Raw genomic sequence first — 27704 nt, 5'->3', positions numbered from 1 at the left:
CTGTGCTTCCTGGACATGGGTGACTGTTTCCTTTCTCAGGTTAGTGAAGTTTTCAGCTTTTATGTCTTCAAATATTTTCTCAGACATTTTCTCTCTCTTCTGAGACCCCTATAGTACAAACATCAGTGCATTTGACATTGTACCAAAGCTCTCTTAAACCATCCTTATTTCTTGGTATCCTTTTGTTCTTTTTCCTATTCAGTGGGAGTGATTTCCACTACTCTACCTTCCAGTTCACGGATACATTCTTCTATATAATTTAGTCTACTATTGTTCCTTCTACTGTATTTTTCACTCCAGTTCTTGTATTCTTTGTCTCTGATAGTTCTTTATATTTTCTAACTTTTTGTCAAAATGTTCGAAGTTCTCACTTTGTGCATTCACTCTTTTCCTGAGTTTTTAAATTGTCTTTATGATGATTAACCTCAACTCTTTCTTGGGTAGGTTGCCTATCTCCATTCATTTTATCTATATGGCTAATTGTATGTGTATGTATATGGTAAGTTAGTTATGTTTCTCAACCTTGGAGAGGCGGCCTTCTGTAGGAGATGTCCTATGTATACCAGCAATGAACTCCCCTCTTGTCACTCAAGCTATATGCTCTTGGGGTTCCCCCTAAAAGGACTTCATGGGTCCTTCTGTTATGTGGGTAGTCTGATAGGATTGGTTAAGCCCTAGCTTGTTTGGTTGCCAAGTTCTGCCTTGTGTGGATGCTGCTGGCTCCTATTTATTGGGGTCTGATCATGAAGCAGCTGGATGCAGAACCTTATGGGGCCCTGAGGCTAATGCTGGCCCACTAGTGCGTGAAGCCAGGTCCTGGGATTAGTGTTGGGTTACTGGCAGGCAGAGCCAGTTTCTGGATTCTGGAGAGACTCTGCAGAGCTCAAGGATCCCATAGCTTGTTTCAGATTGATGGGAGGGAGTTTGTTCCTATCTCAGGGTAGAGTCCAGGGTGCCCTGAAGCTAGCATTGGTCTGCCAGTGGACAGTGCCAGGGCCCAGTTAGTCCCAGGGTAGGGTCTGTCCTACTCTGGAAAGGCTGGGTCTGTAGGATGTGGGATCATAGTTTTCTTACTTCTAGTGTCTGGCTCCTGTTGGTTGAGGTTGGTCTAGAGGGTGGTGTGCGCTTCCTGGAGGGAAGGGCTGGGACCTGCCCCCTGAAAGGTAGACCAGGGTCTTGGCTGTCTGGTGGGCAGGACTGTGTCTAAGGGCATGTCTAGAGGAGGCTATGAACTTAGAAAGTCTTTGGGAAACCCATCTGCTGATGGGTGGAATTGTGTTCTGCCCAGTTAGTTGTTTGGCCTGAGGCATCCCAGCACTGGTCCTACAAGCTATTGGGTGGGACCAGGTCTTGTCACTAATGGGCCAAGATGGCAGCCACCAACAGCTGTATTCATGAAGTACAATGTTCTGTATGGCTGCACCCACTATCTGTGTGCCCACGGTGAGCTGGAGCCACCTCCTGCCTCTCCAGGAAACTCTCTAAGACTAGCAGTTTACTGTGGCTCAGGCTTCTGTTAATCACTGCTCTGGCCCCAGGTCCCAGTGTGTATAAAATATTGTGTGCTCTCATTATGAGTGAAATCTCTATTTCCCCCCAGTACTATGGGGCTCCTGAAATGAAGCCTCACTGACTTTCAAACTCAAATGCTCTGGGGGCTCATCTTCCTGGTGCCCAGGCTGGGGAATCAAAAATGGGGTTCAGAACTCTCACTCCTGGGAGAGAACATTTATAATATAGGTATTCTCCATTTTATGGGTTGCACCTAGGGGTGTGGGGTTTAATTATATCACAAGTCCATCCCTCCTGCCTGTCTCATTGTGGTTCTTTATGTCTGTAATTATAGAAGATTTTTTTTTTCTGGTAGATTCAATTCTTTTTGTCCATAGTTGTCTTGCAAACAATTGTGATTTTGGTGTGTGCATGAAAAGAGGTAAGTTTGGCATCTTTCTACCACTATCTTTGTCACTGTCCTCAAGGAATTTTAAAATCTGAGATTTCTTATGAAAAATTTCAACAAAGTAGATTAAAAGATTCTATGTGGTCAGTTCCCATTCTTGCTGTACTTAAGCAAATAATCAAGCCAAGATAATTAAAACTAGACTAGTCTTACTATGATTACTTTTGATAGAAATGGGGGTGACTGTAAATTATGATAGAAATTATGTTTCAGGAATAAACCTTTCATAGTGCTCCTAATATCTGTGAGATTTTGCTTCCTATCTGTATACTAGACTAGACCCTCAAATATTTAGTTACAAGTCTCCAAACTAGTGTTTCTAACTTTGCTTCCAAACTTCTGACATTATAGAGAACTAAACCTACTCTTTTTCTAAAGCTTAGCAAGCTAAAGTTGGATGAATAAATATTAATTGCAGAAAAATTACTATCCAATATAAAACAATTATTGTACCTTTTGTTATGTGAACCACTTAGAAAGATCACTAGAGATATTCAAACTACAAACCAGCAAAATCTGTCAAATTGCCACTGCCTGCCCTAACTCTACTGAAGGAATGGTTTGTATCCAAGATCCTGAAATCTTCTCAATTGGCCATCTTCAAAACTCAGAACACAGCAACTGGTTTATAAATTTCTCTGATTATTAACATTTCTTTTGTTTCCATAGAAATGCCTTATTAAAGACTTGATTTCTCACATGAATAGACCAACTTTGGGAGTCCAGTTGCATCAGTACCTCCTAAAATTAGACATGATTGTTTAACTGAACAGATCTATTTTTAAGGCTAAGTGACTAATTCAATGAAATAGTAAAGCAATATACCAATTCAGATTGTATTATAAGAAACTTCCATCTCAGGAAAATCTCAGAGGGGGAAACTGATGAGATTCAGGGCACACTACCCCCAAAATATACCTAAGTGGCATGTTGATTATTCAGAATTAAAGTTACTTAAAAGAAACAGGAGAAGGCAATGGCACCCCACTCCAGTACTCTTGGCTGGAGAATCCCATGGATGGAGGAGCCTGGTAGGCTACAGTCCGTGGGGTCGCTAAGAGTCAGACACGACTGAGTGACTTCACTTTCACTTTTCACTTTCGTGCATTGGAGAAGGAAATGGCAACCCACTCCAGTGTTCTTGCCTGGAGAATCCCAGGGACAGGGGAGCCTGGTGTGCTGCCATCTATGGGGTTGCACAGAGTTGGACACAAATGACATGACTTAGCAGCAGCAGCAAGAAACATCTGGTTCAAGAAGAACATTCTCACCCTCTTTGTTTCGTTGAAAGCAGGAAATAAAACTCCCCTGGGAATGCACCCTCCCTGTGCTGGGTGGATGAAAGGCATCCATCCTTATCACTGGAGATGAGGAATTTGGGGCAGAGGAAGCTGTATAAACAAACTTTGTTACTTCTTCATTAATTTGATACTCAAAGTCCAAATCTTCCTATTTTGTCAAATCGTCGCAATTGATTCTTTTTCTTAAAAGGTATATAGACAGCCTGCTTTGGTCATTTATAGGTCCTATATCCATGAGGCCTCGTTAAGTGTGAAATTTAATTTGTTTTTCTAATGTTAATCTATTTTATGTCAGTTTGATTCTTAGACTAGCAAAAAAAAAACCTACAAAGGAGGGGGAAATTTTCCCCTCCCCTCCAGTAAACAGAAAAGAAGCCGCCATGGGCAATAGAAGAATTGAAGCAATAGCAAGTTCCAAAAGAGATGAAGATGGAATAAAAACATAAAACAAGGCAATGGCAGCCCACTCCAGTACTCTTGCCTGGAAAATCCCATGGACAGAGGAGCCTGGTAGGCTGCAGTCCATGGGGTTGCTAAGAGTCGGACATGACTGAGCGACTTCACTTTGACTTTTCACTTTCATGCATTGGAGAAGGAAATGGCAACCCACTCCAGTGTTCTTGCCTAGAGAATCCCAGGGATGGGGGAGCCTGGTGGGCTGCCGTCTATGGGGTTGCACAGAGTTGGACATGACTGAAGCGACTTAGCAGCTGCAGCAAACCTAATGAAAGCAAGGAAAGCACCCCTCCTAAATAATGGTGTGAAAGAAAAAAGATAATAAATATAAAGAAATGGTAAGAAGAATTGAGGAACTATATTTAACAGGAACTATACTTAACTATATTTAACATTCAAGAATGACTTTTGAGAAGTCAGGAGAAGACTCTTGAGAGTCTCAGACTGCAAGAAAAGCAAACCAGTCAATCCTAAAGGAAATCAACCCTGAATATCCATTGGAAGGACTGAGGGTGAAGCTGAAGCTCCAATACTTTGGCCACCTGATGCAAAGAGCTGACTCATTGAAAAAGACTGATTCTAGGAAACATAGAAGGCAGGAAAAGAAGGGGATGACAGAAGTTGAGATTGTTGGATGGCATCACAGACTCAATGGACATGAGTTTGAACAACTCCGGGAGATGGTAAAGGACAGGGAAGACTGGTGTGTTGCAGCCCATGGGGTTGCAGAGTCAGACATGACTGAGCAATTGAACAACAACAACAGGAACAACAAGAGTACTATTTTCAAGGTCATCCTTTAACCTAGCTTCCCTGGTCTTATGGTCAAGAGAGGCTACATTACAAGTCTAGGTACTAAAAGAAAGCTAAGTTTAATTAGCATGGACCTAAGACCTTGGAAATTACAAGATGCCACCGGTGGGTTCAGCAACAGAGGACCAACAAACTTTAGAGCAAGATTTACAAACTCAAATATCTGAAATGACAAGGAGAAAAACACATAGAAAATGCATTTTTTCTTACAAAAACATTCAAGTTCAACCATTTAAAAATATGTTCAACAACAGAAATAAAATAACATCACGACCAACATATTTTTGGCGTGGATTTAATCCATAAGCAAACAATTTGCAGCTACTCTTTGGGGAGGAAGTTGTCTGTGGCTCAGCCTTGGAGACTTAGCAGCAACATTCACAGCTTTAGGTTTATGTACCTGGAGTTTTATAAGGAATTTCCTCCCTACCATCTCCCTGCCCCCTGTTCTCCTCAAGCAAAGATTAGGAGAGCAGGATCCAGCATGATGAGTTGAATTGGGTTTGTTTTAGGATCAGATTGTACGTGAAGAAGAGTGAGGGCTTGTCAGAGGGTTGCAGTAGCTTAAAACAAGGATTCTTCCAGGACAGCCTCCAAGGGCCAAAGAGAAAGCAATATCACACTATCAATATAAAAAATTTAGGCAGAACAGAATAATATTTATGCAGCAATGGTTGGAAATTGATGGATATAAATCAAAGAAAAACAAAACAAAACAGAGCTCACAATAGGGGGTATTCCACAAGGAATTTTGGGTATTGCTGGACCCTAATTAAGGCACATTGGAGGGCAAACCACCTATACATCTTCAAGATGGAGCTGTTAGGGAAAAATAACCTTCAGTATCTCAAATCAAGATCATTCCTAACTTTGAATAGGCCTCTGAGGCCTGATAGCAGTATCTCTGCTAAAGACATATCAGAAAGAGAGGAAAAGGCTAGACAAGAGGTGGTACTCGGGTGTAATCACTGGAGGGACTCTCTGGTGTAGTAAGGAAAGAAGTCTAAGAGGGCTGTAGACCACATAAGGGAGTAGGAACATATTTAGATGAGTGCTATTATATTTCTTGCTTAACTCCAGAAAGCTGTGCCCTAGGGAATTGGTTGTATTTCAGCCAGAAATAGAAAATGCAGATTGAGCAGATGCCCTTGAATGGAGGGTTTGTTATAGTAGAAGGAAATTGTAGACTAGGTTCAGTTCAGTTCAGTTCAGTCACTCAGTTGTGTCCGACTCTTTGCGACCCCATGAATCGCAGCACGCCAGGCCTCCCTGTCCATCACCAACTCCCAGAGTTCACTCAGACTCACGTCCATCGAGTCAGTGATGCCATCCAGCCATCTCATTCTCTGGCGTACTCTTCTCCTCATGCCCCCAATCCCTCCCACCATCAGAGTCTTTTCCAATGAGTCAACTCTTCGCATGAGGTGGCCAAAGTACTGGAGTTTCAGCTTTAGCATCATTTCTTCCAAAGAAATCCCAGGGCTGATCTCCTTCAGAATGGACTGGTTGGATCTCCTTGCAGTCCAAGGGACTCAAGAGGCTTCTCCAACGCCACAGTTCAAAAGCATCAATTCTTCAGTGCTCAGCCTTCTTCACAGTCCAACTCTCACATCCATACATGACTACTGGCAAAATCATAGCTTTATTATTTATTTATTTTTTACACTTTAAAATGGTAAATTTTATTCATTTTAGCACAATTTTTTGTTTGATGTGAGATTTTTTAATTTTTTTACTTTACAATACTATATTGGTTTTGCCATACATTGGCATGAATCCGCCACAGGCATACATGAGTTCCCAACCCTGAACCCCCTCCCACCACCCTCCCCATATCATCTCTCTGGGTCATCCCAGTGCACCAGCCCCAAGCATCCTGTATCCTGTATCGAACCTAGACTAGCGATTCGTTTTTTACATGATAGCACACATGTTTCAATGCCATTCTCCCAAATCATCCCACCCTCTCCCTCTCCCACAGAGTCCAAAAGTCTGTTCTTTACATCTGTGTCTCTTTTGCTGTCTCGCATACAGGATTATCGTTACCATCTTTCTAAATTCCATATATATGTGTTAGTATTGTTTTTCTTTCTGGCTTACTTCACTGTGTATAATCAGCTCCAGTTTCATCCATCTCATCAGAACTGATTCAAATGTATTCTTTTTAATGGCTGAGTAATACTTCATTGTGTATACGTACCACAGCTTTCTTATCCATTCATCTGCTGATGGACATCTAGGTTGCTTCCATGTCCTGGCTATTATAAACAGTGCTATGATGAACATTGGGGTACATGTATCTCTTTCAGTTCTGGTTTCCTCTGTGTGTATGCCCAGTAGAGGGATTGCTGGGTCATAAGGCAGTTCTATTTACAGTTTTTTAAGGAATCTCCACACTGTTCCCTACAGTGGCTGTACTAGTTTCCATTCCCACCAACAGTGTAAGAGGGTTCCCTTTTCTCCACACCCTCTCCAGCATTTATTGCTTGTAGACTTTTGGATCGCAGCCATTCTGACTGGTGTGAAATGGTACCTCATTGTGGTCTTGATTTGCATTTCTTTGATAATGAGTGATGTTGAGCATCTTTTCATGTGTTTGTTAGCCATCTGTATGTCTTCTTCGGAGAAATGTCTATTTAGTTCTTTGGCCCATTTTTTGATTGGGTCATTTATTTTCTGGAATTGAGCTGCATAAGTTGCTTGTATATTTTTGAGATTAGTTGTTTGTCAGTTGCTTCATTTGCTATTATTTTCTCCCATTCTGAAGGCTGTCTTTTTACCTTGCTTATAGTTTCTTTTGTTGTGCAGAAGCTTTTGCTTTTAATTAGATCCCATTTGTTTATTTTTGCTTTTATTTCCAGTATTCTGGGACGTGGATCATAGAGGATCCTGCTGTGATTTATGTCGGAGAGGGTTTTGCCTATGTTCTCCTCTAGGAGTTTTATAGTTTCTGGTCTTATGTTTAGATCTTTAATCCATTTTGAGTTTATTTTTGTGTGGGGTGTTAGAAAGTGATCTAGTTTCATTCTGTTACAAGTGGTTGACCAGTTTTCCCAGCACCACTTGTTAAAGAGATTGTCTTTAATCCACTGTATATTCTTGCCTCCTTTGTCGAAGATAAGGTGTCCATAGGTGTGTGGATTTATCTCTGGGCTTTCTATTTTGTTCCATTGATGTATATTTCTGTCTTTGTGCCAGTACCATACTGTCTTGATGTCTGTGGCTTTGTAGTAGAGCCTGAAGTCAAGCAGGTTGATTCCTCCAGTTCCATTCTTCTTTCTCAAGATTGCTTTGGCTATTTGAGGTTTTTTGTATTTCTATACAAATTGTGAAATTATTTGTCTTAGCTCTGTGAAAAATACGCTGGTAGCTTGATAGGGATTGCATTGAATCTGTAGATTGCTTTGGGTAGTGTACTCATTTTCACTATATTGATTCTTCTGATCCATGAACATGGTATATTTCTCCATCTATTAGTGTCCTCTTTGATTTCTTTCATCAGTGTTTTATACTTTTCTATATATAGGTCTTTAGTTTCTTTAGGTAGATATATTCCCAAGTATTTTATTTTTTTCTTTGCAATGGTGAATGGAATTGTTTCCTTAATTTCTTTTTCTACTTTCTCATTATTAGTGTATAGGAATGCAAGGGATTTCTGTTTGTTGATTTTGTATCCCACAGTTTTACTATATTCACTGATTAGCTCTAGCAATTTTCTGGTGGAGTCTTTACAGTTTCAATTTCCATGCTTGTGATGGGTCTGTTAAGATTTTCTATTTCTTCCTGGTTCAGTTTTGGAAAGTTTTACTTTTCTAAGAATTTGTCCATTTCTTCCAAGTTGTCCATTTTATTAGTGTATAATTGCTGATAGTAGTCTATTATGATCCTTTGTATTTCTGTGTTGTCTGTTGTGATCTCTCCATTTTCATTTCTAACTTTATTGATTTGATGTTTCTCCCTTTTTGTCTTGATGAGTCTGGCTAATGGTTTGTCAATTTTATTTATCCTTTCAAAGAACCAGCTTTTTGCTTTCCCCTTAGCACTGCTTTTATAGTGTCCCACAGGTTTTGGGTTGTTGTGTTTTCATTCATTTGTTTCTATGCATATTTTGACTTCTTTTTTGGTTTCTTCTGTGATTTGTTGGTTATTCAGAAGCATGTTGTTCAGCCTCCATATGTTGGAATTTTTAATAGTTCTTCTCCTGTAATTGAGTTCTAATCTTAATGCATTATGGTCAGAAAAGATGCTTGGAATGATTTCATCTTTTTTGAATTTATCAAGGCTAGATTTATGACCCAGGATGTGATCTATCCTGGAGAAGGTTCCGTGAGCACTTGAGAAAAAGGTGAAATTCATTGTTTTAGGGTGAAATGTCCTATAGATATCACTTAGGTCTAACTGGTCTATTGTATCATTTAAAGTTTGTGTTTCTTTGTTAATTTTCTGTTTAGTTGATCTGTCCACACGTGTGAGTGGGGTATTAAAGTCTCCTACTATTATTGTGTTATTGTTCATTTCCCCTTTCATACTTGTTAGCATTTGTCTTACATATTGCGGTGCTCCTTGTTGGGTGCATATATATTTATAATTGCTATATCTTCTTCTTGGATTGATCCTTTGATCATTATGTAGTGGCCAAGCAAAAATCAACAAAGCAAAAAGCTGGTTCTTTGAAAGAATAAATAAAATTGACAAACCATTAGCCAGACTCATCAAGACAAAAAGGGAGAAACATCAAATCAATAAAGTTAGAAATGAAAATGGAGAGATCACAACAGACAACACAGAAATACAAAGGATCATAATAGACTACCATCAGCAATTATACGCCAATAAAATGGACAACTTGGAAGAAATGGACAAATTCTTAGAAAAGTAAAACTTTCCAAAACTGAACCAGGAAGAAATAGAAAATCTTAACAGACCCATCACAAGCACGGAAATTGAAACTGTAATCAGAAATCTTCCAGCAAACAAAAGCCCAGGTCCAGATGGCTTCACAGCTGAATTCTACCAAAAATTTAGAAAAGAGCTAACACCTATCCTACTCGAACTCTTCCAGAAAATTGCAGAGGAAGGTAAACTTCCAAACTCATTCTATGAGGCCACCATCACCCTAATACCAAAACCTGACAAAGATGCCACAAAAAAAAGAAAACTACAGGCCAATATTGCTGATGAACATAGATGCAAAAATCCTTAACAAAATTCTAGCAATCAGAATCTAGCAACACATTAAAAAGATCATACACCATGACCAAGTGGGCTTTATCCCAGGGATGTAAGTATTCTTCAGTATCTACAAATCAATCAATGTAATTCACCACATTAACAAATTAAAAGATAAAAGCCATATGATTATCTCAATAGATGCAGAGAAAGCCTTTGACAAAATTCAACATCCATTTATGATAAAAACTCTCCAGAAAGCAGGAATAGAAGGAACATACCTCAACATAATAAAAGCTATATAAAACCATAGCTTTAGAATTTAATTAATGGAGGAAGTTGAACTAATCCTGCACAAGGGGCTATAACATTAGATCCTTATCTTGTTTCTCAAAATTTATCTTGTTTCTCAAAATTTATCTTGTTGGCTAATTTAGAGTTTGGTAAGTGAGGGAGTTTTATTTTACATTGCATTAAAGAATGGGATATCTTACTTCACTGGGCTAATAATTTTTGGTGAGAAACCTGGAGAAGTCATTTAATTTGAATTTTTGAGGTTATTGAATAAATATTGACATTAAATCATTACTTATATCTATAAAATCACCCTAGTTGGCTCCAAACCATGGGATATGCCCTGTGAATATTTCAGTTTTCAGTGTAGTAGTTGAAGGCATTGGGCTTTGGAATCAGCCAGATTTGGTCAGAATAGCTCTGAAAGCTATTAGCTGTATGACTTTGAGCTAGTGAATTACTTAACCTCTTGAAACTTTAATTTCCTCTTTGGCCAAAGGATGATAATAATACCTATGTTATAAGAGTCACTGCTAAAATAATATTAAATGTGATAGTAGACACCTACAATGCTTGAAACACTATAGCCATATATTTTTAATGCATATTAATATTATTATTGCAGCATGCTATTTTTCTTAATGTTTAAAATGTGTGATGCTTAAAGTCAAATAAAAAATTTTCAAAGAGTACATCATCTGTACTATATTGGTTGATTGGTCATATGCTCACTATATGTTCTAAGTTGTTCTCATTTTGGAACTAACATATACTGGAATTGAAGTCTTGGTATCATAAATTAGGTAATGTATTTTAGGCTCAAAGGATGCTTTAGCAGAGTGCGCAGTTCATCTTATTAAACTGTTACAATACTGTAAAGGGAAGGATACTGGTTAGGCACTGTGTCAGAGGTAGTAGTGCTCACTAAATACTTCATCTGCTTCTCAGTAACCTTGCAGTGACACAGGGTCTTATCAATAATTCAGACAAAAGTATTGTGGTGAGAACTAGAGTGTGACAGAGATCCTCTTGCCTGCAAATCCAAGAATATTAAGTATTGGTCCTTTACCAAATAACTTGTCAGATCCCAATTAAAAACTATGAACTCAATTGAAGCTGACCCCAGAAATTTTAGATGAAAATAATAAACATATGAAAATAAAATTTTGGTGAAAATAACCATCATTTAATGATTCTTACAAAGTAATGTTGTCATGAACATTTTTTTGTTGTTTCAAACAATTGCACTTCTTAACTTTTCCCCTAAAATATTCTATCATTTTGGTACTTTGTTACTTTAATAGTGATAATGGTAGCATATGTTGTGTGTGTGTGTTTACTTTTAGATTATTTTTGTTTTGCTTTGTTTATTTTGGTGATTTGGCACTGAGATGCCACAGCTGGAATGAAAAGATCTGGGTGCAAAATTAATATGTTATCCAAATAGTGCTATAGTAATGATAATGACACATTATCCTTTCTCTAGTTTTTTTTTTTACATTTTTTAAAATAGACTTTTTTTAAGAGAAATTTTAGGTTCACAGCAAAATTGAATAAAAATTAAATTTCTGTGCCACTACTGCCCCAACACATGCACAACCTCCTCCACTATCAACATTTCCCCACCAAAGAGGTAGTTATAACTGATGAACCTATACTGACACATCATTACCACCCCAAATCCATAGTTCACATGAGAACATATTCTTTGTGTTGTCCATTCAGTGGGTTTTAACTAATGTATAATGACATGTTTTCACCATTGTAGTCTCATAAATAGCTAACTTCCCTAAAATTTCTCAGTGATCTGTCTGTCCATCTCTTATAACCTTTATTCCTCAGCAGACCCTGGTCATTTTTACAATATCTGTAAGATATCTTGTTTGATTATGAGTTTTGACAATTATGAATAAAACTTCTATAAATAAACATGGGAAGGTTTTTGTGTGGATATCAGTTCCTAACTTCTTTGACTAAATATCAGCAGAAACTTTTGCCTCTCTATATATCTACAAAATAACTTGATTTTGATTAGGATTGTGTTGAATTTTTAGATCAAGTTGGAAAGAATTGACATGACAATCTTGAGTCTTTCCACCCATGAACATGGAATACCTTTCCATTTAATTATTTGTTTAATTACTTTCATCAGAGTTTTGTAGTTTTCTTTAGGTATATTTTGTATGTATTTTGCCACATTTATACATAGGAATTTCATTTTCTGATGCTAATATAAATAGCAATGTGTTTAACTTCAAATTCTACTTATTCATTGCTGTTATATAAGAAAGCTATTTTCCTTTTTATATTAAACTTTTCTTCTGGAGCCTTGTTATGATTATTTATTAGTTCCATTTTTTTTCTTATCATTATGTATGTTGTTAATTTTCTTGTCTTGTTGTATTAGCTGACTTATAGCAGTGATAAGAGAGGACATTCTTGCCTTGTTCCTCATCTGGGTGGGATAGTTTTGAGTTTCTCATTATCAAATTCAGTGTTATCTGTGGGGATTTCTGTAGATGTCAATTATCAAGTTAAGGAAGTTTCCCTCTATCCCTAGCTTCTGAGAGTTGTCTGAATAGGTGTTAGATTATGTCAAAGACTTTTTCTGCATATATTGATATAATCATGTGATTTATTTTGTCTGTTGATGTGATGGATTGCATTAATTGATTTTTAAATGTTGAAATAATTTTGCATACTTGGAATAAATCCTACTTGGTTTGTTGTATAATTCTTTTCACTCATTTTTGGATTCTATTTGATAATATTTTATTAAGGAATTTGGCATCTAAGTTCATTAAAAGTATTATTCTGTATTTCTTGGAATGTCTTTGGTATTAAGGTAATGCTGGCTTCACAGAATGGTTTATGAAATATTCCTCCTGCTTTTTTCTTCTAGAAAAAAATTGTGGAGAATTTGTATAATTTTTTTCTTACATATTTGGTTACATTCACCAGTGAATCCATCTGCACTTGATGTTTTCTATTTTGGAAGGTTATTAATTATGGATTCAATGATTTAATTGATACAGTCCTCTTCATATTGTTCATTTCTCCTTTTGTGAGTTTTAGCAAATTGTGTCTTACGAAGAATTGGTTTATTTCTTCCAGGTTGTCAAATTTGTAAGCACAGAGCTGTTCATGATACTCCTTTTTTTCCCCCTTTAATGTTTTTGTGATCTATAGTGGTGTGTCTTCATTCATTACAGATATCAGTAATTTGTGTACTTTTTCTTTTTTCTTAGATTGGCTAGAGGCTTATTGATTTTGTTGATTTTTTAAACAATTAGCTTTTGATTTCATTGATCATTCTCCATTGATTTCTTGTTTGCAATTTCATTGATTTTGCTATACAATTCTCATTATTTCTCCTTTTTTGTTCTCTCTTTTTTATTCTTTCTTTTGATTTAGTTTGTTCTTCTTTTAGTTTCTTAAGTTGAAAATTTTAGATGATTGACTTTAGATTTTTTAATATATCTAATCAATATCATAAATTTCACTCATCTGCCCTTTCTTCATCATCTCATATGAGCAAATTTTCTGGAATGTAAAAGTTATTCTGTTCCACAGTTGAGTTCTGGACTACTAAATCAGAGGGAAATGAGTGAGTTCTTAACATACTCTCAGGGCTTCCCTGATAGCTCAGATGGTAAAGAATCTGCTTGCAATGCAGAAGAAAAGAACTCAGGTGCAATCTCTGGGTAAGAAAACCCCTGGAGAAGGGAATGGCTACCCACTCCAATATTCTTGCCTGGAAAATTCCATGGATAAAGGAACTGGGCAGGCTACAGTCCATGGGGTTTCAAGAGTCGGACATGACTAACACTTTCATTTCTTTTACACACTCTGTAAGAGGAGTGAAACAGAACCAGCCTGGAAATTAGTCTCCACTCTCAGGTAATCACAGCTCCTCCTTTTTTTTTTCCATTTTAAAATTTTAATTAATTTTTGACTGAAGGATAATTGCTTTACAGAATTTTGTTGTTTTCTGTCAAACCTCAACATGAATCAGCCATAGGTGTACATATAGCCCCTCCCTTTTGAACCTCCCTCTCATCTCCCTTCCCATTCAACCCCTCTAGGTTGATACAGAACCCCTGTTTGAGTTCCTGAGCCATACAGCAAATTCTCATTGGCTTTCTATTTTACATTACATATGTATTTTACATTACATATGGTAATGTAAGTTTCCATGTTACTCTTTCCATACATATCACTCTCTCCTCCCCTCTCCCTATGTCTGAAAGTCTATTCTCTATGTCTGTTTCTCCACTGCTGCCTGTAAATAAGTTCTTCAGTACCATTCTTCTAGATTCTGTATATATGTGTTAGAATATGATATTTATCTTTCTCTTTCCAATTTACTTCACTCTGTATAATACGTTCTCGTTTCATCCACCTCATTAGAACTGACTCAGATGTGTTCGTTTTTATGGCCGAGTAATATTCCACTGTGTATATGTACCACAACTTCTTTATCCATTCATCTGTCGATGGACATCCAGGTTGCTTCTATGTTCTAGCTATTGTAAATAGTGCTGCAAAAAAATGGGATACATGTGTACTTTTCAATTTTTGTTTCCTCAGAGTATATGCCTAGGAGTGGGATTGCTGGATCATATGGTGGTTTTATTCCTAGGTTTTTAAGGAATCTCCATACCATCTTCCATAGTGGCTGTATCAATTTACATTTCCACCAACAGCACAAAAGTATTCCCTTTTCTTCTCCAGCATTTATTGTTTGTAGACTTTTTAATGGTGCCCATTCTGCCCAGTGTGAGGTAATATCTCATTGTAGTTTTGATTTGCATTTATCTAATAATGAGTGGTGTTGAGCATCTTTTCATGTGTTTGTTAGCCATCTATATGTCTTCTTTGGAGAAATGTCTGTTTAGGTCTTTTTCCCACTTTTTGATTAGGTTGATTGTTTTCTGGCATTGAGTTGTATGAGCTGCCTATATATTCTGGAAATTAATCCTTTGTCAGTTGTTTCATTTGCTATTGTTTTCTCCAATTCTGAGGGTTGTTTTTTCACCTTGCTTATAGTTTCCTTTGCTGTACAGAAGCTTTTTAAGTTTAATAAGGTCCCACTTGTTTACTTTTGCTTTTATTTCCATTACTCTAAAGAGGTGGGTCATAGAGAATCTTGCTTTGATTTATGTCATTGAGTATTCTGCCTATGTTTTCCTCTAAGAGTTTTATAATTTCTGGTTTTATACTTAGGTCTTTAATTCACTTTGAGTTTCTCTTTGTGTATGGTGTTAGGAAGTGTTCTAATTTCATTCTTTTACATGTAGCTGTCCAGTTTTCCCAGCACCATTTATCGAAGAGGCTGTCTTTGCCACATTGTATATCCTTGCCTCCTTTGTTAAAAATAAGATACCCATAGGTGCTTAGGTTTGTTTCTGGGCTTTCTATCTTGTTCCATTTGCCTATATTTCTATTTTTGTGCCAGTACTATACTGTCCTGATGATAGTAGCATTGTAGTGTAATCTGAAGTCAAGAAGGTTGATTCCTCCAGCTCCATTCTTCTTTCTCAAGACTGCTTTGGCTATTCAGGATCTTTTGAGTTTCCATATGAATTATGAAATATTTTGTTCTAGTTCTGTGAAAAATGCCATTGGTAATTTGATAGGGATTGCCCAGTATGAGGTAATATCTCACTGTAGTTTTGATTTGCATTTATCTAATAATGAGTGGTGTTTGCATTTATCTAATAATGAGTGGCTGGGCATTTGAATCTGTAGATTGCATTTGATAGTAGAACATGGAATATCTCTCCATCTCTTTAAGTCATCTTTGATTTATTTCATTAGTGTCTTATAATTTTCTGAGTACAGTTCTTTTGTCTCCTTAGATAAGTTTATTCCTGGATATTTAATTCTTTTTGTTGCAATGGTGAATGGGATTGATTCCTTTATTTCTCTTTCTGATTTTTCATTGTTACTATATAGAAATGCAAGCGATTTCTGTGTACTGACTTTGTATCCTGCAACTTTGCTAAATTCACTGATTAGCTCTAGTAATTTTCTGATACTATCTTTAGGGTTTTCTATGTACAATGATGTCATCTACAAACAGTGAGAGCTTTAATTCTTTTCCAATCTGGATTCCTTTTCTTTTTCTTCTCTGATTGCTATAGCTAGGACTTCCAGAACTATGTTGAATAATAATGGTGAAAGTGGACACCCTTGTCTTGTTCCTGATCTTAGGGAAAATGCTTTCAGTTTTTTACCATTGAGAATAATGTTTGCTGTAGGCTTAGGAGTTGGTGATGGACAGGGAGGCCTGGCGTGCTGCGATTCATGGGGTCACAGAGTCGGACATGACTGAGCTACTGAACTGAACTGAACTGAACTGAACTATCATATATGGCCTTTACTATGTTGAGGTAGGTTCCTTCTATATCCATTTTTTGAAGAGTTTTAATCATATATGAGTGCTTAATTTTGTCAAAGGCTTTTTCTGAATCTATTGAGATTATCATATTTTTTTAATCTTTCAATTTGTTAACATGATATATCACATTGATTTGTGTATATTGAAGAATCCTTGCATTCCTTGAATAGACCCAATGTGATCATGGTGTATGAGCTTTTAGATGTGTTGTTGAATTCTGTTTGCTAAAATTTTGTTGAGGATTTTTGCATCTATGTTCATCAGTGATATTGGCCTGTAGTTTTCTTTATTGTGTGTTGCCTTTATCTGGTTTAGGTATCAGAATGATGGTGGGCTCGTAGAATGAGTTTGGAAGTATTCCTTCCTCTGCAATTTTTTGAAAGAGTTTTAGAAGGATAAGCTCTTCTCTAAATATTTGATAGAATTCTCCTGTGAAGCCATCTGGTCCTGGGTTTTTGTTTCTTGGGGACATTTTTGCTCATAGCTTCAATTTCAGTGCTTGTAGTTGGGTTGTTCATAATTTCTATTTCTTACTGGTTCAGTCTTGGAAGATGGAACTTTTCTAGGAATTTGTCCATTTCTTCCAGGTTATCCATTTTATTGTCATATAGTGTTCATAACAGTCTCATAATCCTTTGCATTTCTGCATTGTCTGTTGTAACCTCTCCTTTTCCACTTCTAATTTTGTTGATCTGATTCTTCTCTCTTTTTTTCTTGATGAATCTGGCTAAAGGTTTGTCAATTATGTTTATCTTCTCAAGGAACCAGCTTTTAGTTTTATTTACCTTTACTATTGTTTCTTCATTTCTTTTTCATTTATTTCTTCTCGGATCTTTATGATTAATTTCCTTCTACTATTTTTTTTTTTTTTTACAATATGGGATGTTGCTAATAAAAACTCTGTTAGGATTTGGACCCTTCTTTTCTCCACTGCCTGAATTCTTATCTTTTGAGTAAGTATGAAACCTACTAGCCTTCTTATTTCCTGTAGATTTTTCTTTTAATTCAGATTTCTCTGAATTAACTGATGAACTGATTCATCATTCTTCATTTTAATGCCATTGGAGCTGCTGCTGTGCTGCGGAGGCTGCTTCTCCTGCCTGGGCGGATGAGGCTCTTGCCCGAGGCTCACCCAGCGGCTCCAAGAGGCGCCCATGCAGGATGTCATCTCCAGGGCCCATAACCACCTCGGGCTTGTCGGTGTCAACCATCTCTCCACCACAGCCTCCACCTCCGCTGCCTGCGTGGAGGGGCTCCGAGCGGGACAAGAGCTCTTCCTTTTTCAATTCACTTCTTTGGCATTATGAGGTCAGACTGTGGGGATTGCCTACTGTCTGATTAGTGGTGCTGGATTTAAATTTTATGGAAAAGTGGTGTTTTGACCCTAAAGTTATCCCTGTACATTACTTTGACGACCCTGATCATTCCATCCTTGAGGGAAAAAGGAACCAGGGAGCTGTGATTTTAACAGGTTAGTCGAACTGGATTCCAAAATATGAAAAGAAGGCGTCACATTAAAGTAGCAAGGATTTGTATCAATGGGAAGAACTTGAGGAAAGGTAATCTCTGATGAATCATCAGTTATGGAAAGTGGAATTCCTTAGTCTCAGAATTGTCATATTTGCTTTGGAAAAAACAAAAGTGAGGGACTAGGATAAGTCAGTAAACATTAGTTTTAAACCTGTTTTCCATTTGTCAGCCATGTCAACAGTGTGAATTTCAGTGTTGTGGTTTTATATTATATTGCTTCTTTTGACAAACTAAAAATCACTTGAAATGTACTAGTTATCTTGGTGGATGGTATAATTAACCATTCGGTACACCAAAGATCTAAAATTAATATCGTGTGCAGAACAATATTCTGTTCCCTATACAGACCCGTGGAAGTATACATTAAGGAATGTCAAAACTGTCTTCCCCAAATCCATCTTCAAAGATTGAGTAAAACCCAGTTTCTCTCAGAAGCCATTGAAGACAATCATTTATATTTTTCCCCAAACCATTTTGAATTGTAGTAGCTGACAATGCTACCTTTTAAAGGTAACAAGTATCTCCAATTTTGTTATATTATATGAAGCAGAATGTACTTTTATTGTTGCAGATCTCTGTCACTCAGATATTAGTATATATATTAGTATATATCTACATCACACATATATATGCATACAGACAAAGAAAATAGTTGTATGTGTTTATATATAATTTATGAAATCTTTGGTGATTGGTACTGGGAGTCAGGGAGACATTTTATAATTTAAAGTCGTTCTTATCATTTTTATTTTTTCAATATGCATTTGTTATTCTTACAATGTCATTGCATATCATTAAATCTAAGACACTGCTACTCCTTGATCCTTCTAGAGAATATAAAAGAATGTTTTTAATAATCAGAAGCAGGTCAGACATGATTGAAGTAACTTAGCATACACACACACATTAGGACTGCTACCTTCCCAACTGCACTAATTATCTGGTGCATCCCAATTACTTTAATTAAAAATAAATTGTTAAAGCATTTACATAAATTGTCAAAAACATAAAGACATTATCAATTAAAACTATGCCAAGCAATTCTCAGGATAAAAATAAATCACAAATAATTATGAAAAATGTCCAGCCTCATAATTTAAAATTAAAATCAGTGAGACATTTTTATTTTAGACTCATAAAATTGATAATTGAAAAAGATATGTTAAATATTATGATGCCTTGATGGATATGGAAATTGTCACAGCATTCTGGACAAACATTTGGTGAGACTGTAAACATCTTTAACTCAATGAATTCCAGGGAAAATGAAAAAGGACACAAAATTTATGTACAAGAATGTTGGTCATTTTTATTTAAAGAAAATAATTAAATTTTAATATATTTATTGTAGAATTAATAGTGAATTGATATAAAACATATCTTCAAGAAGAATTTAATGGCTTAGGGAAATACTTATGATAAAATGCTAACTGAAAATTATAAGACAAAGTGGAATCTACATTATGATTTCAAGTTTGAAAAAAATGATATACATGCATAAATTTATTATGTGTGTAATTTTATATCTATATATTTCCATTGCATTGAAATATAAATTACATGTTCTATGTTTTTTATAATTGAGATATAACTGACATATAACATTCTATTAGTTTTAAGGTACATGTGACTTACTATTTGTATACATTGATAAATGATCAGCACAATAAATCTAGTTAGCATCCATCACCACACATAGCAATAAACTTTTTTTCTTCTGATGGAAACTTTTAAGATCTACTCTTAGCAACTTTATACAATACAGTGTTATTAACTACAGTCACTATAGTCATGCTATACATTATATCCCCATGTCTTATTTATTTTATAATTGCAAATTAAAAGGGTGGGAAAAATAAATCTGTTATTTCAGAGTGGTGAAATTGGATTTTTTTCCCCTCTGTAATTGTCTTTATATTGTAAATGCACACCAAGAGAAAACTGCAACAAAACAAGCAATCTTCTGAATCTGAGAAAATATTTGCAAATCATATATCTGATAAGGGGCTAATATCCAAAATCTATAAGGAACCCATACAACTTAATAGCAAAAGATAATCTAGTTAAAAAATGGCCAGAGGGCCTGAGTAGACATTATTAAAAAAAATTCAAATGTTCAAAGATACATGTAAAGATGCTCAACATCAATATTAACTTGGCAAGTATATTTCAAAACCACAATGAGATATTACCTCACACCTGTTAGAATAGCTATTATCCAAAAGACTAGAAATTACAAGTTTTGGCAAAGATGTGGCAAAAAAGAAACACTTGTACATTGTTGGTGGGAAAGTCAACTAGTGGATCCTCTATGGAAAACATTATGGATGTTCCTCAAAAAATTAAATATAGAAGTAACATGTGATCTGGAAATTCTACTTCTGGGTATTTATGCAAAGAAAATGAAACACTAATTTAAAAGCTATATGTAAGTCCATGTTCAGTGCAGCATTATTTACCAAAATCAAGGCATGGAAACAACCTAATGTCAACCAATGGATAAATAGAAAAATAAAATGTGGTATATTAATCAGCCTGAGAAATAGAATATTATTAAGTGATAAAAAAAGGAAATGTTGGACAGTAGGCATGAAGCTTGAAGACATTACAGTAAGTGAAATAAGTCAGAAAGAAAAAGAGAAATACTATATGATATATGGGATTTTAAACTAAAAATCTCCTTCCCCCAGAAAAAAAAAATGAGCTAATGAATATAGAAAACAGATTGATGGTTGCCTGGAGCAGGGACTAGGGGGATAGGCAAAATGAGGCAAGGGGGTAAAAAGGTATAAATTTTTAGTTATACAGTGGGTAAGTCATGGGGATGTAATTAATATACAGCATGATGATTATATTAATAATATTACATTGCTTAACTCAAAAGCTGCTAAGAGTAAATCTTAAAATTTCTCAACGTAAGAAGAAAAGAGTGTTTGTAACTATGTGGTTACGGATGTAAACTACACTCATTGTGGTGATCATTTCAAAATATGGGATTCCCTGGTGGCTCAGATGGTAAGGAGTTTGTCTGCAATGCAGGGAGACCTGGGTTTGATTCCTGGGTTGAGGTTGGGAAGATCCCCTGGAGAAGGAAATGGCAACTCACTCTTGTATTCTCGCCTGGAAAATCCCATGGACAGAAGAGCCTGGCAGGTTACAGTCCTAGGGGTTGCAATGAGTTAGACACAACTGAACAACTTCTCTTTCACTTTTTCAAAATATATACAAATATGGAATCATTATGTTGTACACCTGAAACTCATGTGATGTTATGTGTCAGTTATGCTTCAATAAAAAATAGTTACTGATTTATCTTAAATTCAACTCAGTTTATAAAGTTCACATTAATTTCCTGTGTACACGTAAGTACCTTGTAGCTGTTTTTATTTCAGACTAAATTAGTCATATAATACTCCACAGATTTCTACTGGATTATATATGCTCTATTTTTCTTATTAGAATGTTTTTAAGATAGTTTAATTTTATTAGACTATCTTATGTGGTTTATCATTATTATAGTAATATACGGCTAAAGTTGGAGAAGGCAATGGCACCCCACTCCAGTACTGTTGCCTGGAAAATCCCATGGATGGAGGAGCCTGGTGGGCTGCAGTCCATGGGGTTGCTAGGAGTTGGACACGACTGAGCAAATTCACTTTCACGCACTGGAGAAGGAAATGGCAACCCACTTCAGTGTTCTTGCCTGGAGAATCCCAGGGATGGGGGATCCTGGTGGGCTGCCGTCTCTGGGGTCGCACACAGTCGGACACGACTGAAGCAACTTAGCAGTAGCAGCACGGCTAAAGTGTGTCATGGTGTCATGTCAGTCTCATATTGCCTAGCTCTGAAAACAAAGAAAACCCTAACATGTTAGTACTCTGTTTTATTTCTGTTGACATCGTTGTCCTAGAGTCAGTACAGATTGGTGCCTCCCATGGACAGTTGACCCTGGTAGGCTACAGTCCATGGGGTCACAAAGAGTTGGACATGACTTCACTTTCACTTTCCCTATTTCCTGATAGTATTTTGATTTCAATTCAGCAGATTAAAAGTGGTTCTTGATGTAACAGTAAGAAGCAAACAAGATATATGGATCTTACTCTTGTCTAGATCAAGGGATCCAAGGGAAATTCTAGCACTTGTGTTGGCATGAACTTTCATTTCCTATAATCCAATCTCTTCCTTCACAGATGGGAAAAAGAAATTCCCAAGAGGTCAGACCAGAGTGCAGGCTTATTGACCCCTCACTCTACACTTGTCCTTGGTCTGACCAGCAGAAGGATCACGTTTCTCCAACACCATGTCAGGCTTGTGTGTATGCCTACAAGGCAGTTTGCTGGGCTGCTGGGAGTTATGATAAGCTCAATATCTAAATACAAATATAAAAGAGACTTTCATATTTGGCTTCCCTGGTGGCTCAGGTAGTAAAGAATCCCCATGCAATGCAGGAGATGTGGGTTCAATCCTTGGGTGGGAAAGATCCCCTGGAGAAGGAAATCGCAGCTTACTCCAGTATTCTTAGGGCTTCCCTGATAGGGCAGTTGGTTGAGAATCCACCTGCAATACAGGAGACCTTGGTTCGATTCCTGGGTCGAGAAGATCCCTTGAAGAAGGGAAAGGCTACCTAATCCAATATTCTGGCCTGGAGAATTCCATGGACTGAGAATCCCATGGGGTCCCAAAGAGTCGGACACAACTGAGCAGCTTTCATTTTCCAATATTCTTGCCTGGGAAATCCCATGGACAGAGGAGCCTGGCAGGCTACAGTCCACAGAATTGCAAAGAGTAGGACACCACAACTTAGTGACTAAACACCAATACCATAAAAGAGGCAGCCCCGTCTGTGATCCCACCAAGATCCACAAAGCCACTTTTAAAAATCCAGCCTGGAGCACAGTCTCTGGGAGGGCAGGTACTTCCTGGTTCCAGGGAACACACTGGAAACTACAAAATGATTCCACTGATGGTGAAACATAGCTCCCAGAAATGAGCAAGCAATCTGAAATGGAAAACAAACCAGAAACCCTCACATTAGTCACTGAGTTTTAAAAGCCTTGACAATGAGACAAATATAATAAAAAAAAATAAGATTCTTCACACATACCCACACACAAAGAATGAAGGGAAGAAATCAATTACTGTATTTCAGAGTGGTGGAATTGATTAAATTTTTTCCTTTGTAATTGTACAATATAAATACCAAGTCTATACCTTATTCACAAATACTTGCTTTATAATCTATTGCTGTTTTTATGACTTCTGTGAAATCTACTGTTGAATTTTTTCTTGGCTTTCAAAAATTTCTCGGTTGCTTTGCGCAGTCCTAAGCTTTTATTTCCTCCATTGAGCTGCATTGTGCATTTGTATTCACAGATGAACTTTCTCTTAGTGAATCATCGCTTCAGTCTTGGGAAATGTAGGGCTCAGGGTCAGTAAGCTGAATAGTCACTGGCTGTCCTCATTTTCTACTCTTAAGAATCTCCCCGGCTTTATGAATTTTCCTGGTGGTTTGAATACTAAGCCAGCTATTTCCCGCACTGACCTCTTGTATCTTTGTACTATTTTGGCCTGATGTGCTCCTGTGTCTGTTCTACTTCCATTCCAGTATCAATGTGCCTCCCCATGCAGGGGGCACAGGTTCAATCCCTAGTCAGGGAACTAAGATCCCATATGCTGATTGGTGTAGGAAAAAAAAAAATGTGCATGAAAAGCAGAAGTGTGAAAGTGTTAGTTGCTCAGTTGTGTCCGACCTTTCGTGACCCCATTGATTGTAGCCTGCCAGGTTCTACTGTTCATGGAATGTTCCAAGCAGCAATACTGAAGTGGGTAGCTATTTCCTTCTCCAGGAATCTTCTTGACCCAGGGATAGAACCTGGGTCTTCTGCATTGCGCACATTGTTTAGTGTCTGAGCAACCAGGGAAGCCCAATGCATGATATTTATTAAATAAGGTTGATTATTAAAGAAAATAAAAGTACTCTAATGTCCACTTTCCAGAGAAAACTACAATTTATATTTCATGTATATCTTTTCAGACTTTTCATATGAGCTTGTGTATATATGTAGGTATACATGTGTGTATGAAAATGTGAAACTGAGCAAGACCCTGTGGGTCACTACCAGGTACAAAAGCTTTTCTGTGTCCCCCATTTCTTGTTTGTAAGAACAAGGTTTTCAGCTTCCTAGACCTTCCCTGAGATTGGAAGGGCAGATTCTGTTACTAATTTGAAGCGTCAAAGAAGGCAGAAACAAAGGAAAGGCAGTCAAGGAGCAATAGTGCAGGAATGCAGGCAGAGTCTTGGTTCCTCCTCAAGAGATACACATAACAATCTGATCATCAGGCACATAAGCTTGTATTTGACAACAATTTCTTTTACATACTTGAGATTATGGTGCGACTACTTTTTAAAGTGCTTGTCTAGTTCTCTTCAGTAGATGTGAGATATAAAACTAATGAATCTTCCTATGAGGAAGACTAAGGAGCCTCTTGATGAAAGTGAAAGAGGAGAGTGAAAAAGATGGCTTAAAATTAAACATTCAGAAAACTAAGATCATGGCATCTGGTCCCATCACTTCATGGCAAATAGACAGGGAAACAGTGGAAACAGTGACAGACTTTATTTTTGGAGCTCAAAAATCACTGCAGATGGTGACTTCAGCCATGAAATTAAAAGACACTTACTCCTTGGAAGAAAAGTCATGGCCAACCTAGACAACATATTAAAAAGCAGAGACATTATTTTGCCAACAAAGGTCCATCTAGCCAAGGCTATGGTTTTTCGAGTAGTCAGGTATGGATGTGAGAGTTAGACTCGAATGACAGCTGAGTGCCGAAGAATTGATGCTTTTGAACTGTGGTGTTGGAGAAGATTCTTGAGAGTCCCTTGGACTGCAAGGAGAACCAACCAGTCCATCCTAAAGGAAATCAGTCCTGAATATTCACTGAAAGGACTGATGCTGAAGCTGAAACTCCTAAACTTTGGCCATCTGATGTGAAGAACTGACTCATTTGAAAGACCCTGATGTTGGGAAAGAGTGAAGGCAGGAGGAGAAGGGAACGACAGAGGATGAGACGGTTGGATAGCATCCCCGACTCAACGGACATGAGTTTGGGTAAACTCTGGGAATTGGTGATGGACAGGGAGGCCTGGCGTGCTGCAGTCCATGGGGTCGCAAAAAGTCAGACACGACTGAACTGATCTGAACTGAGGGTCTTCCTTCCTTATTGGAAGAGACCCTGATGCTGGAAAAGATTGAAGACAGGAGGAGAAAGGGATGACAGAGGATGAGATGGTTGGATGGCATCACTGACTCAATGGATATGGGTTTGAGAAAGCCTTGGGAGTTGGTGATGGACAGGGAAGTCTGGCATACTACAGTCCATGGGGTCACAAAGAGTTGGACACAACTGAACGACTGAACTGAACTGAAGGATCTTTCTTTCCCTGGTAACTCAGATGGTGAAGAATTTGTCTACAATGCAGGAGACCTGGGTTCAATCCCTGGGTCTGGAAGATCCCCTGGAGAAAGAATGGCAACCCACTCCAAGATTCTTGCCTGGAGAATTCCATGGATAGAGGAGCCTAGCAGGCTAGAGTGTGCAGTCAAAAATAGTCAGATATGACAGAGTGACTAACACACACATACACAGGATCTTTCTTTAACCTTTATTAATGTGAGATTTTGTTCACAGTAGAACTCTTTTAGACTAAAGATTCTCAGTTTTTCCTTGAAAATTTAAAATATTCCTGATGGGTCATATCTGTTTTCATTGATTTATCTTAGTTTTATTTTTCAAATCAAATTAGAAAAGCATCAATATTAACCAATATTTTATGTAGAATCCCCAATCTGCTTATTTCCACAAAGAAACAGAAGAAATGAATTAGTATTTACTGAATATCTACTGTGAATCAGATGTGCTCTAGGAACCTTGTATGCTAATGCTAACCTTGTATGCTAAACCTTGTGTCCTTTAATTCTTATAGCATCTAAGGAATTTCTGCCTTTAAGTAGAAAGTATTTCTACCTCTCATAAGGCATGTGACTCCACAGATGTACAAAGTAAGAGTCTGATTCAAACCTTAAGTCATTCTGTCTCTCAAATTACTTCTCACACCATACTGACTCTATTCATTGTCTCCATAGTATATGAGTAGGCTTCCCAGGTGGCTCACTGATAAAGTATCCACCTGCCAATGAAGGAGACATGGGTTTAATCTCTGGGTGGAAAAGATCCCCTGGAGAAGGAAATGGCAACCTACTCCAGTATTCTTGCCTGGTAAATCTCATGGACAGAGGAGCCTGGCAGACTGTAGTGCATAGGATCACAAAGAGTCAGACAAGATTACAACAACAACCATCTGAAGAATTCCACCAGGCCATCAGCAACATGCAGTATGATCTTGCCTGTTCTCGTGAACTCTCAAACATTGAAAGATGCAGTCTTTTGAAATATTTGTAGACTCACTCTTGTTAGATTTGAGGTAATTCATAAAGGATTCCTCCAATTTTTCTATCATTTGCTTCTTCCTCTATATCCCTTTCCCCTCATGCACAAGTCTATCCTTAAAAAGGAGATACCTATGAGGAAGTTTTATCATGTCAGCCACCACTAATATCCAGAGCCAACAACAGGATATTTCTAAAACCCTCCAGAATCATGTGTGCCATTTATAAAAATAAACAAAAACAAACATTGTCCCTAAAGTATTTGTTAATGAGGTTTTAAAATGCCTACTCTGAAAATTTGCAGGATTAAAAATAAGCAAATATTCCATGTTAAATAAAAAATATTAAAATTTAGAAAACATGTTTTAATCAGTTGAAAATCCCTTTTAATAGGAAACTAAAACATGTCTGTTTCACAATCCTTGCTGATGAAATTTGGAGAACTAATAAGCTACTAAACATTTGGTAAATAGGTTTTTACAAATGAGTTTGCTATCATAGATATGTAGAATGGAAAGAAATTTAAGGATGAACTAGTTCAATTATTATTTTACTAGGACAATTAAATTATTTGTCAAAGGTCACATGTATCATGTTTAAATAGGGTTAACTTTGATGATATAATATTTGTACTTCCTACAACTAAAAATTCATGTATTTGAAAAGAACACAAGATACTGTCTACCCTATATTTTATGTTGCATGAAACTTTTATTGAAAAATAGAAAATATTGTACGGTTAACCAAAGCTTTACAAATGGAGACCTGATTCAAATAAAAAGGTTTTTATTTGGGATTTGTTAAGACTGTAACCCAGGAAACACAGATTCAAGAAGCACTTGAATTGCATTCCATGGGATGACAAAATGGGGGAGGCTTCTAAGTCAAAAAACCACAAGGTTACAGTTAGTTACATGAGTTATTTATCAAGAATTATAATTGGACCTGGCAGGAAGTAAGGGTGCTTGTTAACTAAGGATTGGTTGGGGTCTGAAATGGTTGCATAGTTACAAGAGAAGACCTTGAGACCATAAGGTTGCAGCTGGCAGAATTTGCTCTGAATAAAGCTAATGGTGTACTTGGGTCTGGTACAGTTCAAAGAAAGTTCAAGTTCTTAGTAGAGCAGAGATATTTGTTTCTGAGACCAGAACCTCACTGACCACTCTACTCCATTTTGTATGCCTGAAGTGTGATTAATCCATTATTATTATAACTTGTCATCAGTAGAAATCACTACTCTATAGCTCAATTAAATTTCATAAAGCATTATCTAAAGTCAGCACCCCCATAGATTCATTTGTTACCCCACCAAGTGACCAGTAACCTGA

Source organism: Ovis aries, chromosome 9, assembly GCF_016772045.2.
Source record: "Ovis aries strain OAR_USU_Benz2616 breed Rambouillet chromosome 9, ARS-UI_Ramb_v3.0, whole genome shotgun sequence".
NCBI classification, from domain to species: domain Eukaryota; kingdom Metazoa; phylum Chordata; class Mammalia; order Artiodactyla; family Bovidae; genus Ovis; species Ovis aries.
Note: the sequence above shows the minus strand (reverse complement) of the source record.